The following is an 18,741-nucleotide window of genomic DNA, read 5'->3' as shown; positions in this document are numbered from 1 at the left end:
ATAGCAGACGATACGGAACACCGTAGTCTAAAATAATAGACATGTTATACGGGATTCTTCCAATCCCTAACGTCTAAACGGGAATGTGCAAAAAACGGGGGTGTTTTAAAAATATTGAAAGTGTTTTAAGTGAAGTATTTTATGGTTGAAATTGATCATAGAGTTATATTCATATTTTACCATGTAAGTGAAAAATTATTTTGCACTGAACAAGCATTTAATGCATTAAAACAAGTCGTTTACCTTTCCAATTAAACGAAAGTTGACTGACACAGACAACAATTATGCGAAGGGGAACAACTCCATACAATCGTAATAACTCGGCCTCCTCCGACAAAGCTTCAAGATAGACCTCGTTATACAATCGTAACAACTCGGCCAATGGCCGAAATGTTCCGAGCTATTTAAAACTGTGCCCTAAAGCCTTGCAGGTGCCCTTCATGTATATATCGTTATGTTTTGACAGAATGAAATGAAGAAAAGCCGTCAAACTCATTATTATAAGTTGGATATTTAATTTTTGTGTACGGAACTAATATAAAATAACATTATCTGGTAATATTTCTTGTTTTTATGATATTTTATAGACGCTATATGCTTTAACCCGGAATCCTGATCGGAACAACTACCCACTTTTGATACTAAACAATTTGTACGTGAAGGATTTGCCATATCAAAAATCTAAAAAAAAAATCCGTCAACGTACAATTATTTGGACTACGGAACACCGCTGATAAGTCCAAGGTTTACAAACCTCAATTAGGCTCAGTTTAGCAGTTTAAGACTTTTATTTTGGCCTAGTTTATTTTATTAGCCATAACCTACAGAACTGAAAGACCAATCCATCTAGATTGAAAAAAATTGTCCCCAGATTTGGATCCCACGATCAAGATTGGCGAATCAAACAAATGAGACACTTATTAGGCTGTATTTAAAGTGACACTCTTATTCAAAATCAATACATACACATGTATAACAAACATAGTGATATCTTTAAATACCTACTAAATAATGCATTAATGGAAAATATTGATTACTGATAACAAGATTGTAACTGTGTATTTAACAGCGGAACACACACTAATATTAAATAATTGGTAGTGCTAAAATATTTACTGTGATCTACTATAGCCTGCTTAGGTAGAAAGTATGTGTTTTCTGCACCTTTCATGCAAATTAAACTCGGTATCCTTCACAAGAACAATTGTTTTTGACATTTATTCATCCTTTTTGGTATATAAAAACATTCTAATTAATTGTGGTAAATGTTATTTGGAGGTACAAGTGCATCTTTAATGTGTAGATCTGGACTGTTTGTTCATTCATACTGAGCTTCCTGCTTTACTCCTTATACAGGATGAGATAAGCTGTGTTCTGTATCTCATACCACTGACAATCTTTTGTGAGATCCATAGTGCGGGAGAAAGAACAAATAAACTCGTAAATCTGTTATGTTATTCTTTGTTTTACCAGAAGGATGCTTGTCAGATTGAGAGCTGTGTGACCTAAAATAATAACCTTTTTTCTTTGATGTTGTTTTGTTTTGAATTTCACTTTCCATTTGGCTGTTTTATCAAAGCTGTCATGTGACCAACAAAGATATTCTAATGTGAAATACTATTAGCCGAGTGGTTCATGAACAGCATTAGTTCTCGGACATCTGCAATATTCGCCTCATTTTGGAAGTTACATATCAAGCGCCTGGTAATGTATCAATCAGGTGCTAGAAACCACAGGGGCAGGGTGCGATGGTATGACACACCCCTATGTCCCCCCCCCCCCCCCCCCCCCAATAAATGAAAATGATTTTCAGGCTTATAAATAATGATGGGAGAACTGTTAGTAATAATAAACAAAAACAACAACAAATTAAACTATTATTCTATAATCTTTGTTACAGCGCACCCTGCCGTGGTACCAATTATGCTGTATGTATATAATATTATGTAAATGACCAAATATTATAATCTTTTATTTACAGATTTAAATATTCTTCTTTTAATCAAAATAAATTTAAAAAAATCTTGTTTCATAACTGGGTTCCTGGTTTTGTTCGAGGGCTACTAAGTCTTCTATCAAATGAAAAATTGATCCGTTTCAACACCTCATTCGGAGCGTATGGAAATGAAGTTACGTTATTTAAGTTCACTTTAGTTTGCATTATTTTGGCAGAACATAATCTGAAGTTTATTATAACAACAAATCATTGAGATATCTTCAAAAATCCGGTGAATATCTCAATAAAACCTCAATAAATGTCCAAGAACTACTCGCCTACTAGTTCAGTTGCTCTTAGATAGCAAATCAGGAGATGCTTGATTCTGATTGACTGGTCTGAATAATAGTCTTATGTTAGGTCATATGCTGCATATTTCCAGTCAGAGAAATTTGACCGTCAGATTAACAAACCCAAATTCTTGTGCTAGTGTTTTGCATCAAAAAAATTCAACTAGTGTTGCTATATATCAAAGTCAAAATTTGAGCAAGCCTTAAAAGTCAAAATATGTTCAAAATTAAGATTAATATTTTGTAAAAGTTATATTTTCGGTGTGAAGCTCTCACTTGATATTAGCCTAATCCTATATGGTTTGTGAAATAAATAGTGTTATGTACACAAAACAGCTCCAGTACCATGTAAAAAATAAGAGACAGGTCCTTATTTATGTTTATGGATAACAAGAGTGTTGTGGTAAACAGGCACTGATTTGATTGACAGTTGAACACAGCAATTTGAATTATCAATCTGTTTAAATGTGAAATGTGAAATCGAAAATGCAAAATTTAAATGAATTGATTTGTACTTCTTATTTTTCATTTTAATCAATATTGTGCCGAATTTTCTACGAAATGCCAATATTTATGTGGATTAACAGATTTTGATCAATGGTATTTTTTGAACTAATAGTAACCTGTGAATGAGTCTGTTTAGCCCTATGTTAAGCACAACAATTGTTTTATTGAATGTCTTGACTTAAGACTGCCATTGGGTGTACACAAAAGGGTTAAAGTTGTTTAACTTTGGGAATTTCAAACATTATTAAGGTATAATATTTATAAAAACTGGTAATGTTTGTTTTATAAAATTTTATAACTTAAAATTGAACTGTGGGAATAATTGGTATGTTTCAAAATAGTTTCCCAGCATCCCAAACACACCCAATTTTATGGAGGGACACCAGAACCCTCAAAAAAGTTGTCCAAATAGCTTTGGAGTCCTGCATAAATTGTGAGGCACAGGCATTAGAATGTTTTATTTTTTTAAAAGATGCGGGAGAAAAAAATGCTATTTTCATGCTCTCCGAAGGGAGACGATAAGCAGTGTGTACTGGTGACAATAGGCAATGTGGACAAGTGGTAATAGGCAATGTGGACTGGTGACAATAGGCAATGTGGACTGGTGACAATAGGCATTGTGGACCGGTGACAATAGGTAATGTGGACTGGTGACAATAGGCAATGTGGACCGGTGACAATAGGCAATGTGGACTGGTGACAATAGGCAATGTGGACTGGTGACAATAGGTAATGTGGACTGGTGACAATAGGCAATGTGGACTGGTGGTAATAGGCTATGTGGACTGGTGGTAATAGGCAATGTGGACCGGTGGTAATAGGCATTGTGGACTGGTGACAATAGGCAATGTGGACTGGTGACGATAGGCAGTGTGGACTGGTGACAAACGGCAATCTGGACTGTTGACAATAGGCAGTGTGGACTGGTGACAATAGGCAATGTGGACTGGTGACAATAGGCAATGTGGACTGGTGACGATAGGCAATGTGGACAGGTGACAATAGGCAGTGTGGACTGGTGACAATAGGCAATGTGGACTGGTGGTAATAGGCAATGTGAACTGGTGGTAATAGGCAATGTGGACTGGTGATAATAGGCAATGTAGACTGGTGACAATAGGCAATGTGGACTGGTGACAATAGGCAATGTGGACTGGTGGTAATAGGCAATGTGAACTGGTGACAATAGGCAATGTGGACTGGTGATAATAGGCAATGTGGACTGGTGACAATAGGCAGTGTGGACTGGTGACAATAGGCAATGTGGACTGGTGGTAATAGGCAATGTGAACTGGTGACAATAGGCAATGTGGACTGGTGATAATAGGCAATGTGGACTGGTGACAATAGGCAGTGTGGACTGGTGATAATAGGCAATGTGGACTGGTGATAATAGGCAATGTGGACTGGTGACAATAGGCAATGCGGACTGGTGATAATAGGCAATGTGGACTGGTGGTAATAGGCAATGTAGACTGGTGACAATAGGCAATGTGGACTGGTGACAATAGGCAAGTGGACTGGTGATAATAGGCAATGTAGACTGGTGACAATAGGCAGTGTGGACTGGTGATAATAGGCAATGTGGACTGGTGACCATAGGCAATGTGGACTGGTGATAATAGGCAATGTGAACTGGTGGTAATAGGCAATGTAGGCTGGTGACAATAGGCAATGTGGACTGGTGACAATAGGCAATGTGGACTGGTGATTATAGGCAATGTTGACTGGTGATAATAGGCAATGTAGACTGGTGACATTAGGCAATGTGGACTGGTGACAATAGGCAATGTGGACTGGTGACAATAGGCAATGTGGACTGGTGACAATAGGCAATGTGAACTGGTGGTAATAGGCAATGTGAACTAGTGGTAATAGGCAATGTAGACTGGTGACAATAGGCAGTGTGGACTGGTGATAATAGGCAATATGGACTGGTGACAATAGGCAGTGTGGACTGGTGATGATAGGCAATGTGGACTGGTGACAATAGGCAGTGTGGACTGGTGATGATAGGCAATGTGAACTGGTGACAATAGGCAACGTGGACTGGTGACAATAGGCAGTGTGGACTGGTGACAATAGGCAATGTGAACTGGTGGTAATAGGCAATGTAGACTGGTGACAATAGGCAATGTGGACTGGTGACAATAGGCAACGTGGATTGGTGACAATAGGCAATGTGAACTGGTGACAATAGGCAACGTGGACTGGTGACAATAGGCAACGTGGACTGGTGACAATAGGCAATGTGAACTGGTGGTAATAGGCAATGTAGACTGGTGACAATAGGCAGTGTGTACTGGTGATAATAGGCAATGTAGACTGGTGACAATAGGCAGTGTGGACTGGTGACAATAGGCAATGTGAACTGGTGGTAATAGGCAATGTGGACTGGTGACGATAGGCAATGTGGACTGGTGACAATAGGCAATGTGGACTGGTGATGATAGGTAATGTGGACTGGTGACAGTAGGCAATGTGGACCGGTGACAATAGGCAATGTGGACTGATGATAATAGGCAATGTTGACAGGTGATATTAGGCAATGTGGACTGGTGATGATAGGCAATGTGGACCGGTGACAATAGGCAATAGGCAGTGTGGACTGGTGATGATAGGCAATGTGGACTGGTGATAATAGGCAATGTGGACTGTGATAATAGGCAATAGGCAATGTGGACTGATGATGATAGGCAATGTGGACTGGTGATAATAGGCAATGTGGACTGGTGATAATAGGCAATAGGCAATGTGGACTGATGATGATAGGCAATGTGGACTGGTGACGATAGGCAATGTGGACTGGTTATAATAGGCAATGTGGACTGCTGACAATAGGCAATAGGCAGTGTGGACTGGTGATGATAGGCAATGTGGACTGGTGATAATAGGCAATGTGGACTGGTGATGATAGGCAATGTGGACTGGTGATAATAGGCAATGTGGACTGCTGACAATAGGCAGTGTGGACTGGTGATGATAGGCAATGTGGACTGGTGACAATAGGCAATGTGGACTGGTGACAATAGGCAATGTGGACTGGTGATAATAGGCAATGTAGACTGGTGACAATAGGCAGTGTGGACTGGTGATAATAGGCAATGTGGACTGGTGACAATAGGCAATGTGGACTGGTGATAATAGGCAATGTGAACTGGTGGCAATAGGCAATGTAGACTGGTGACAATAGGCAATGTGGACTGGTGACAATAGGCAATGTGGACTGGTGATTATAGGCAATGTTGACTGGTGACAATAGGCAATGTAGACTGGTGACAATAGGCAATGTGGACTGGTGACAATAGGCAATGTGGACTGGTGACAATAGGCAATGTGAACTGGTGGTAATAGGCAATGTGAACTGGTGGTAATAGGCAATGTAGACTGGTGACAATAGGCAGTGTGGACTGGTGATAATAGGCAATGTGGACTGGTGACAATAGGCAGTGTGGACTGGTGATGATAGGCAACGTGAACTGGTGACAATAGGCAACGTGGACTGGTGACAATAGGCAGTGTGGACTGGTGACAAAAGGCAATGTGAACTGGTGGTAATAGGCAATGTAGACTGGTGACAATAGGCAATGTGGACTGGTGACAATAGGCAACGTGGACTGGTGACAATAGGCAATATGAACTGGTGACAATAGGCAACGTGGACTGGTGACAATAGGCAATGTGGACTGGTGACAATAGGCAATGTGAACTGGTGGTAATAGGCAATGTAGACTGGTGACAATAGGCAGTGTGGACTGGTGATAATAGGCAATGTAGACTGGTGACAATAGGCAGTGTGGACTGGTGACAATAGGCAATGTGAACTGGTGGTAATAGGCAATGTGGACTGGTGACGATAGGCAATGTGGACTGGTGACAATAGGCAATGTGGACTGGTGATGATAGGTAATGTGGACTGGTGACAGTAGGCAATGTGGACCGGTGACAATAGGCAATGTGGACTGATGATAATAGGCAATGTTGACAGGTGATATTAGGCAATGTGGACTGGTGATGATAGGCAATGTGGACCGGTGACAATAGGCAGTGTGGACTGGTGATGATAGGCAATGTGGACTGGTGATAATAGGCAATGTGGACTGGTGATAATAGGCAATAGGCAATGTGGACTGATGATGATAGGCAATGTGGACTGGTGACGATAGGCAATGTGGACTGGTTATAATAGGCAATGTGGACTGCTGACAATAGGCAATAGGCAGTGTGGACTGGTGATGATAGGCAATGTGGACTGGTGATAATAGGTAATGTGGACTGGTGATGATAGGCAATGTGGACTGGTGATAATAGGCAATGTGGACTGCTGACAATAGGCAGTGTGGACTGGTGATAATAGGCAATGTGGACTGGTGATAATAGGCAATGTTGACAGGTTATGATTCACAATGTTGACTGGTGACAATAGGCAATGTGGACTGGTGACAATAGGCAATGTGGACAGGGGACAATAGGCAATGTTGACAGGTGATGATTCGCAATGTGGACTGGTGATGATGGGCAATGCAGACTGGTGATAATAAGCAATATGGACAGGGGACAATAGGCAATGTTGACAGGTGATGATTCACAATGTGGACTGGCGATGGTAGGCAATGTGGACTGGTGACAATAGGTAATATGGACAGGTGTTGATAGGCAATGTTGACAGTTAATGATAGGCAATATGGAACGGTGGTGATAGGCATTGTGGACAGGTGATGATAGGCAATGTCGACTGGTGATGATAGGCAATGTGGACTGCTGACAATAGGCAATAGGCAATGTTGACAGGTGATGATAGGCAATGTGGACTGGTGATGATAGGCAATGTGGACTGGTGACGATAGGCAACGCATACTGGTGGCAATAGGCAATGTGGACCGGTGACAATAGGTAATGTGGACCGGTGACAATAGGCAACGTGAACTGGTGACAATAGGCAGTGTGGACTGGTGACAATAGGCAATGTGGACTGGTGATGATAGGCAATGTGGACAGTTGATGATAGGTCATGTGAACAGGTGATGATAGGCAATGTTAACAGGTGATAATTGGCAAAGGGTACTGGCGATCATAGGCAATGTGGACAGTTGATGATAGGCAATTTGGACAGGTGATGATAGGCAATGTGGACAGTTGTCGATAGGCAATGTGGACAGGTGAGGATAGGCAATGTGAACAGGTGATAATAGGCAATGTGGACAGTTGATGATAGGCAATGTGGACTGGTGACAATAGGCAATATGGACTGGTGACAATAGGCAATGTGGACTGGTGATAATAGGCAATGTAGACTGGTGACAATAGGCAGTGTGGACTGGTGATAATAGGCAATGTGGACTGGTGACAATAGGCAATGTGGACTGGTGATAATAGGCAATGTGAACTGGTGGCAATATGCAATGTAGACTGGTGACAATAGGCAATGTGGACTGGTGACAATAGGCAATGTGGACTGGTGATTATAGGCAATGTTTACTGGTGACAATAGGCAATGTGGACTGGTGACAATAGGCAATGTGGACTGGTGATTATAGGCAATGTTGACTGGTGACAATAGGCAATGTAGACTGGTGACAATAGGCAATGTGGACTGGTGACAATAGGCAATGTGGACTGGTGACAATAGGCAATGTGGACTGGTGACAATAGGCAATGTGAACTGGTGGTAATAGGCAATGTGAACTGGTGGTAATAGGCAATGTAGACTGGTGACAATAGGCAGTGTGGACTGGTGATAATAGGCAATGTGGACTGGTGACAATAGGCAGTGTGGACTGGTGATGATAGGCAACGTGAACTGGTGACAATAGGCAATGTGGACTGGTGACAATAGGCAGTGTGGACTGGTGACAAAAGGCAATGTGAACTGGTGGTAATAGGCAATGTAGACTGGTGACAATAGGCAATGTGGACTGGTGACAATAGGCAACGTGGACTGGTGACAATAGGCAATGTGAACTGGTGACAATAGGCAACGTGGACTGGTGACAATAGGCAACGTGGACTGGTGACAATAGGCAATGTGAACTGGTGGTAATAGGCAATGTAGACTGGTGACAATAGGCAGTGTGGACTGGTGATAATAGGCAATGTAGACTGGTGACAATAGGCAGTGTGGACTGGTGACAATAGGCAATGTGAACTGGTGGTAATAGGCAATGTGGATTGGTGACGATAGGCAATGTGGACTGGTGACAATAGGCAATGTGGACTGGTGATGATAGGTAATGTGGACTGGTGACAGTAGGCAATGTGGACCGGTGACAATAGGCAATGTGGATTGATGATAATAGGCAATGTTGACAGGTGATATTAGGCAATGTGGACTGGTGATGATAGGCAATGTGGACCGGTGACAATAGGCAGTGTGGACTGGTGATGATAGGCAATGTGGACTGGTGATAATAGGCAATGTGGACTGGTGATAATAGGCAATAGGCAATGTGGACTGATGATGATAGGCAATGTGGACTGGTGACGATAGGCAAAGTGGACTTGTTACAATAGGCAATGTGGACTGCTGACAATAGGCAATAGGCAGTGTGGACTGGTGATGATAGGCAATGTGGACTGGTGATAATAGGCAATGTGGACTGCTGACAATAGGCAGTGTGGACTGGTGATAATAGGCTATGTGGACTGGTGATAATAGGCAATGTTGACAGGTTATGATTCACAATGTTGACTGGTGACAATAGGCAATGTGGACTGGTGATGATTCACAATGTTGACTGGTGACAATAGGCAATGTGGACTGGTGACAATAGGCAATGTGGACAGGGGACAATAGGCAATGTTGACAGGTGATGATTCGCAATGTTGACTGGTGATGATGGGCAATGCAGACTGGTGATAATAAGCAATATGGACAGGGGACAATAGGCAATGTTGACAGGTGATGATTCACAATGTGGACTGGTGATGGTAGGCAATGTGGACTGGTGACAATAGGTAATATGGACAGGTGTTGATAGGCAATGTTGACAGTTAATGATAGGCAATATGGAACGGTGGTGATAGGCATTGTGGACTGCTGACAATAGGCAATAGGCAATGTTGACAGGTGATGATAGGCAATGTGGACTGGTGATGATAGGCAATGTGGACTGGTGACGATAGGCAACGCATACTGGTGGCAATAGGCAATGTGGACCGGTGACATTAGGTAATGTGGACCGGTGACATTAGGTAATGTGGACCGGTGACAATAGGCAACGTGAACTGGTGACAATAGGCAGTGTGGACTGGTGACAATAGGCAATGTGGACTGGTGATGATAGGCAATGTGGACAGTTGATGATAGGTAATGTGAACAGGTGATGATAGGCAATGTTAACAGGTGATAATTGGCAAAGGGTACTGGGGATCATAGGCAATGTGGACAGTTGATGATAGGCAATTTGGACAGGTGATGATAGGCAATGTGGACAGTTGTCGATAGGCAATGTGGACAGGTGAGGATAGGCAATGTGAACAGGTGATAATAGGCAATGTGGACAGGGGACAATAGGCAATGTGGACAGTTGATGATAGGCAAAGTGGACTGGTGATCATAGGCAATGTGGACTGATGATAATAGTCAATGCAGACTTATGACGATAGGCAATGTTGACTGGTGCAGACAATATTGCTTTAATCATTGACTATCATGAACACTATTGCTCTGACCATTGACTATCATGAACAATATTGATATGACCATTGACTATCATGAACAATATTGATATGACCATAGACTATCATGAACAATATTGCTATGACCATTGACTATCATGAACAATATTGATATGACCATTGACTATCATGAACAATATTGATATGACCATTGACTATCATGAACAATATTGATATGACCATTGACTATCATGAACAATATTGCTATGACCATTGACTATCATGAACAATATTGCTCTGACCATTGACTATCATGAACAATATTGCTCTGACCATTGACTATCATGAACAATATTGCTATGACCATTGACTATCATGAACAATATTGATATGACCATAGACTATCATGAACAATATTGATATGACCATAGACTATCATGAACAATATTGATATGACCATTGACTATCATGAACAATATTGCTCTGACCATAGACTATCATGAACAATATTGATATGACCATTGACTATCATGAACAATATTGCTCTGACCATTGACTATCATGAACAATATTGCTCTGACCATTGACTATCATGAACAATATTGCTATGACCATAGACTATCATGAACAATATTGCTATGACCATTGACTATCATGAACAATATTGATATGACCATTGACTATCATAAACAACAATATTGCTCTGACAATTGACTATCATGAACAACAATATTGCTCTGACAATTGACTATCATGAACAACAATATTGCTCTGTTAATTGACTATCATGAACAACAATATTGCTCTGACCATTGACTATCGTGAACAATATTGCTACGACCATTGACTATCATGAACAACAAAATTGCTCAGACCATTGACTTTCAAGAACAACAATATTGCTCTGACCATTGTCTTCCATGTTAGTAGTATCAGTATAGAGTTTGTGTTTTGTCAAAGGTTGTTTGTAAGTATTCGTGTCAGATTTTGATTCCGTGTGAACTATACGGTGGGAGGTTATTCCATTTATGAATCATACTCTGGGCAGGTTACGGGGTTTGTTGGAGTACACTTTTACAGTGGAATACAGAGTGAGACTTGGTGACAGGTAATTATCACATGTGACCTAATGCTCTGTGCTTGACAGTAGCCTGCCCATTCATGCCTATCAACATAAAACTTCTACATGTTTGCAACAAGTTTACTTATACGACCTGTTTGTTTTGTTTTGTTTTTAATTTATATGTGGTTTTCAGAAGGTGACATTGGAATTATAAGTTTCTTGCTTCTATTTGAGAATGTCGTGTTATTTAATAATTTCTACAGTGATCTCATGTTATAGCAACTACCGGTAATGTGACACATTGATTTGTTTTATGACGATTATTTACCATTATTGTGAAGTAAAACAGAGGCGCTGTCATATTGAGGATGGTTGTTAGTGTAAGTTTTGATTCAGCGGATACCAGAAAATCACAACAATAGTAATTACCTGGATGCGACAGGTGATTTAATTTGGCTTGGGGAGATGTGTATAAGCTTATTATTGGAGCTTTGTACCATGTGTGTTTGAACTTATTCCTACTTTACTGGCTTCAGATAATAGGTTTACAGTCACATTGTGCAATGTGTGAGACTGGCTGACAAGAGTTCAAGGAATGTGCCATCACTGACATCACCAGAATGTACTATTAAGGAAACTTACATGTTTGCTCTAAATGTGTTCTAAGTGAACATAACTTCTTGTCAAATCAACATTAGCCTGTCGTTTTTCAAGGAAATGTTTTGGTAACGTCATTGACTTGGTGTTGTGGGTAGATGTTGTGTCCAAAAACTCTTATATTGGCTATGACTGAAAATAAATAAGTAAGTTTACACTTAACCTTGTACCCATGTTTACAACAAGGGTGGTGGAGATGTGTAGCAAGTTATAAACTATGGTTAAAATATTCCTTGAGTTCTGGCCCTTGACCAACCTGCCTATAGGTCTCTCGTGTCTTTTGCTCAGTATTGTTGTCAACTGTTTTGAGAGGCAGAGCTGACATTTATTACTATCTGTAAAAATTGTGGTTGATTTTCCACTCAATGAGGGTGTAACCCCCTCCCCCCTTGCTTACCAAATAATTTTTCTACCCGAATCCTGTGTACAAATTATACTTAACCATTTTGAAAGTTTGCGTACAAAAATCTGCCATATTTTGGGTGTCTGTGTATGACTTACCACGTTCTTGAGGCCTCAGTAATCCCTAAAAAGCCCATGAATTCTGTGTAAAAAAGGGAAGTTACACTCTTCTCAAAAGGGGATATAAAAGGTCAGGTCCGCGTTTCAGTAAAGATGGTCAGGCATACTGATCATAAATTTCCAGGGGTTTCCTTGTTTTTGGAGTAATTTGCATTTAGATAAAAATTCTTACCTAAAGGATATTTATCACATAGATTCTGCTGTTTCTTATCAGAAGCATTCTTAAGCAGTGTAAGGATTAGAAATAAAATCTTACTGAAATTAGGGGCCCAGTTTCCTTGTTTTCCACGTTTGGGAGACCTGCTTTGTTTCTATTCTTGATTCAATCACCTATACATGTATGTTTGTGTCTTGATTTTACGGTCATTTAACTGTCTTAATGAGTAATTAGAGAAGCGGAGCCTGTACTTAGCTTAAGCAAATAATGAGCCTGTATTTTGAAAGCTAATAAACGTGTTGGCTGTAGGCCTTTGCTTTGTCATCAGAAATACATCTGGTAACTTGTAACAAAGACTTCAGATTATTTGTAGAAATAAATAAGGGTCAAGTCTTAATATTTAGTGAAACAAGTGTTAATGTTGGGTTGAAATACAAAAACTAATGTCATTCTAATGTAAGAGAGAAGTTGAAATTAAGATTTTCGTGAAAAGGCCTGATGTTAAGGGGCACAAGATAAGTTGATGCATAAACGAGTACAACTGGAAAAGTCTTTGAGGTACTACTTTAATGCTTATAAATACTTATTGTTTGCCCAGAGCATAACTTGATGTCTTTGAAGCATTTACTTCAAACTTTATATACAGATATATTTCAATGAGGAAAGGAACCATAACTCTGGCTTTTGTGTTTTTTAGGTGTTGCCCTTTGTTAATTTTTAAACTTATTTTTGTTTGTTTTGAGCATTTATAACTTGAAAAGTCTTTAAAGTATTGACTTCAATCTGCATATATACAAATATGTCTCAAATGAGGAGAAGTGCAGTGAACAGGAAGGAGAACTATGACTGTAGTTTTTTTAGTTGTTTCTGTTTGTTTATATATGAGCTAACTTGAAAAGTCTTTAAGGTATTGACTTCATGCTTCATATACAGATATATATGCCATTAGTAACCATAACTCTGACTGAAGTATTGTTTGAGTTATTGAGCTTTGTAAAGGTTCATTGGTAATCCTTGTCAAATGGCAAAAAGTTGATACTGTTACTTAAATCGGCGGGGAATATACAACTGTAGCAGTCTCTGATTGCTCTTGTTCAATAATTAGTTACATGGCCACATATTCTCGAGTTTAAAATGCCAAAATATTGCTAATATTTCTTTATCTGTGCACAAATCATAGCCTTTTTGGTTTGATCATTCAAGTCAAATGAGTTCAATATAATAATGCATCAAAAAACAAATTGCATCAAACTATGTTGTGCCCCTTAAGCACACAAAGACTGTTGATGTTAGGACACAAAGACTAGTGATGTTAGGACACAAAGACCGGTGATGTTAGGACACAAAGACTAGTGATGTTAGGACACAAAGACCGGTGATGTTAGGACACAAAGACTGGTGATGTTAGGACACAAAGACCGGTGATGTTAGGACACAAAGACCGGTGATGTTAGGACACAAAGACCGGTGATGTTAGGACACAAAGACCGGTGATGTTAGGACACAAAGACCAGTGATGTTAGGATACAAAGACCGGTGATGTTAGGATACAAAGACTGGTGATGTTAGGACACAAAGACTAGTGATGTTAGGACACAAAGACCGGTGATGTTAGGACACAAAGACTAGTGATGTTAGGACACAAAGACTGGTGATGTTAGGATACAAAGACTGGTGATGTTAGGATACAAAGACTAGTGATGTTAGGTCACAAAGACAAGTGATGTTAGGATACAAAGACTAGTGATGTTAGGATACAAAGACCAGTGATGTTAGGATACAAAGACCGGTGATGTTAGGACACAAAGACAAGTGATGTTAGGATACAAAGACCGGTGATGTTAGGACACAAAGACAAGTGATGTTAGGATACAAAGACCGTGATGTTAGGACACAAAGACCAGTGATGTTAGGATACAAAGACCGGTGATATTAGGATACAAAGACTGGTGATGTTAGGACACAAAGACTAGTGATGTTAGGACACAAAGACCAGTGATGTTAGGACACAAAGACCAGTGATGTTAGGACACAAAGACTGGTGATGTTAGGATACAAAGACTGGTGATGTTAGGATACAAAGACCAGTGATGTTAGGATACAAAGACTGGTGATGTTAGGACACAAAGACTAGTGATGTTAGGACACAAAGACTGGTGATGTTAGGACACAAAGACCGGTGATGTTAGGACACAAAGACTAGTGATGTTAGGATACAAAGACTGGTGATGTTAGGATACAAAGACTGGTGATGTTAGGACACAAAGACTAGTGATGTTAGGACACAAAGACTAGTGATGTTAGGACACAAAGACTGGTGATGTTAGGACACAAAGACTGGTGATGTTAGGATACAAAGACCGGTGATGTTAGGACACAAAGACTAGTGATGTTAGGATACAAAGACTGGTGATGTTAGGATACAAAGACTAGTGATGTTAGGACACAAAGACTAGTGATGTTAGGATACAAAGACTGGTGATGTAAGGACACACAGACTGGTGATGTTAGGACACAAATACTAGTTATGATATGACACATGGACTGGTAGTTATATGATATGTGGACTGGTAATGTTAGAACACAAAGACTAGTTATGATATGGCACATGGACTGGTAATGATATGACATGTGGACTGGTAATGTTAGAACACAAAGACTAGTTATGATATGACACATGGACTGGTAGTTATATGATATGTGGACTGGTAATGTTAGAACACAAAGACTAGTTATGATATGACACATGGACTGGTAGTAATATGATATGTGGACTGGTAATGTTAGAACACAAAGACTAGTTATGATATGACACATGGACTGGTAATGATATGACATGTGGACTGGTTATGTTAGGACACAAAGACTAGTTATGATATGACACATGGACTGGTAATGATATGACATGTGGACTGGTAATGATATGACATGTGGACTGGTAATGTTAGAACACAAAGACTAGTTATGATATGACACAAAGACTGGTGATGTTAGAACACAAAGACCGGTGATGTTAGGACACAAAGACTGGTGATGTTAGGACACAAAGACCGGTGATGTTAGGACACAAAGACTAGTGATGTTAGGACACAAAGACTGGTGATGTTAGGACACAAAGACTAGTGATGTTAGGACACAAAGACTAGTGATGTTAGGACACAAAGACTGGTGATGTTAGGACACAAAGACTGGTGATGTTAGGATACAAAGACCGGTGATGTTAGGACACAAAGACTAGTGATGTTAGGATACAAAGACTGGTGATGTTAGGATACAAAGACTAGTGATGTTAGGACACAAAGACTAGTGATGTTAGGATACAAAGACTGGTGATGTAAGGACACACAGACTGGTGATGTTAGGACACAAATACTAGTTATGATATGACACATGGACTGGTAGTTATATGACATGTGGACTGGTAATGTTAGAACACAAAGACTAGTTATGATATGACACATGGACTGGTAATGATATGACATGTGGACTGGTAATGTTAGAACACAAAGACTAGTTATGATATGACACATGGACTGGTAGTTATATGATATGTGGACTGGTAATGTTAGAACACAAAGACTAGTTATGATATGACACATGGACTGGTAGTAATATGATATGTGGACTGGTAATGTTAGAACACAAAGACTAGTTATGATATGACACATGGACTGGTAATGATATGACATGTGGACTGGTTATGTTAGGACATGCAGACTTGTTATGATAGGACCTGCGGACTGGTAAGTAAACGAGGATTTAAATGAAGGTCAAGTCTTCTTATTTGGTGAAACAAGTGTAGAAATACAAAATCATAAAGATATTTTGCTAATTTAATAGATATTTTTCTATTTTCAAAAAGGAAATACAGTCATCGAAATAAATATTTTTTCAACAAGCTTGAATACTGTATGTTCTTATGATTGCCTGCATTCCTGAGTTTACAAACATATATTGAAACCAGATTGTTTTACACGCTAGGACTTGATTCATGCTTTGATACTTGTGTTAATTTTGATCACTGTTTATAAAATAGACAAAATGATAATATAGTCTGCTTGCAATATTTTTGTCACTGTTTAACTAGATGCATGGTGTCTTTCTATATCAGACATATTTAATACAGTACATTTATTGTTATTGTTCAAAGTCTCAAAGTAACAAGGTATAGTGTTAAAATTAAAATCATAAATCAAGAATTTTCTGTCTTCAAAACATCATAATATTAAGTAGAGGGATATGTAAAGTGAACATTTCATCCATTCATCAATTTAAACACTATTAAACTTTGATATCGTGACATTTTGTCCCTGTATATGGTTGTGACGTTATATAAGTGTAAACTAAACAAGATCAAAAGGCATGCATTCCTTATTTAGTTTAGTCCAGTATGCCTTCTCTTGTTTGACAATAAAACAAACTTGTTATTAATTGTACTGGGTTATCATGCAATCTGCTTTTGGCTAGAAATAAATTTCATACAATGAAACACATTTAGATCTCTGCATTAATGTTGTCAAAAATGAGGAAACCCTCTGCGCATATTTGCATATAAGATAGACTTTCACAATGCTGCAGTCTGCCATCCTTTAATGTCTTATTCAGGGATAGTTATAGTAGCAATAAAAATTGCATACATCTTATTTTACAGCACCAAGAATTATCCCTTTATTACAAGGAAAAGTCAAGCATTGACAGATACCTTAATATCTCCTCTTTGGCAAAGGGAGACTGTAACCAAATTTTGTTCAGAGCAAAACTGTTTAGTATGTTTGATAGTTTAACTAACGCACCGCTCTAATTTGATTCAATCATAGAAGTCTTTAGATAAAACAACGCTCCAAAATGATCACTTAATAACCGTTTCTAGTTCTTTATTTTCTGCAACAAACAAATTAATGTTTCAATGAATTTACTTTTCACAAGTTTGATTATCGTGCGGCAGTCAATCCACAGCGCAATCATCATTATCGATAATCGAGTTAACACAACATCACAGGTGCAATATTTAACGACGCACCAGCTATCAAAACATGGTGACACGCGATTCTAATACACAAAATCATTTTGACATGTTTGAACAAATATACGTCAGGTTTTGTAAGGTAAAATTACGTTGACAACTAACAATTTTTCTCCAGTTTTTGTCCGGTATCCGAAATTCCGGGGTTCCGATTTTGTAGGGATTTTTTTACATTGAAAATAGAAGGGGAAAACCGAGACTCTGAAAAAAGTCCGGTATCCCGAGGATTCCGGTTTTGTGGAGATCCGGTTTAGTGAGTTTCCACTGTATCACTCAAATTCTATTCAAAGGATGTAATCAAAACTTTGAACATTATAAATGACAATGTGAACACTGCTATAATTATAACTCTCGCTCACATTGTTGCAGAATTACCTCCCTTTGTGGTTTTCTTAAAGCATATGTACAAAGGCTAAGCATAACTGAGAAACTACTGTATGGAGTTGAATGAAACTTTCGACACTGTTGGACGGTAATGTGAACTGCAAAAGAAAGAAAACTTCTTTTTGCAGAGTTATCTTCCCTTGTACTTAGACAAAAGATGTGTTTGTACAAAACATAACTTTGAAACTATTGTTGTACAAATTTTAACCCTTGGGCACTTTTGTGCAAAGTTATCTTCCTGAAATGAATTAAATCAAAACTGTCAAAATTGACAGATGGCATTGTGTTAAGATGTGCACAACGTAAGAATTGTAACTCATGGCCACTTACTTTCTTGCAGAGTTTTTTCCTTGTAACATTCTTTGGTGTTTCAAATGAAAGTCATCCAAATTCTAAGTATTTAATCCATAATCCAGGATTCAGATAAACTCAGATGTTTGATGGATGACAGTGTTAATTTCTACTGTCTTTATATTTTGCACTCTTAATGAGACATCGATTTTCGAATGCAGTGCTTTCAAAACT

General features: G+C 39.1%; 1 protein-coding gene across 1 annotated transcript in view; it reads left to right on the top strand.

Annotated features, from left to right (window-relative positions):
- LOC128210596 (E3 ubiquitin-protein ligase MARCHF8-like) overlaps positions 1–18,741 on the top strand; it is a 33,140-nt gene that overhangs the window by 342 nt on the left and 14,057 nt on the right. The gene's annotated exons all lie outside the window — the stretch shown is intronic.

This window comes from Mya arenaria, chromosome 2 (genome assembly GCF_026914265.1).
Source record: "Mya arenaria isolate MELC-2E11 chromosome 2, ASM2691426v1".
In the NCBI taxonomy this organism is placed as follows: Eukaryota; Metazoa; Mollusca; class Bivalvia; order Myida; family Myidae; genus Mya; species Mya arenaria.
Note: the sequence above shows the minus strand (reverse complement) of the source record. Positions and strands in the feature narration are given on the sequence as shown.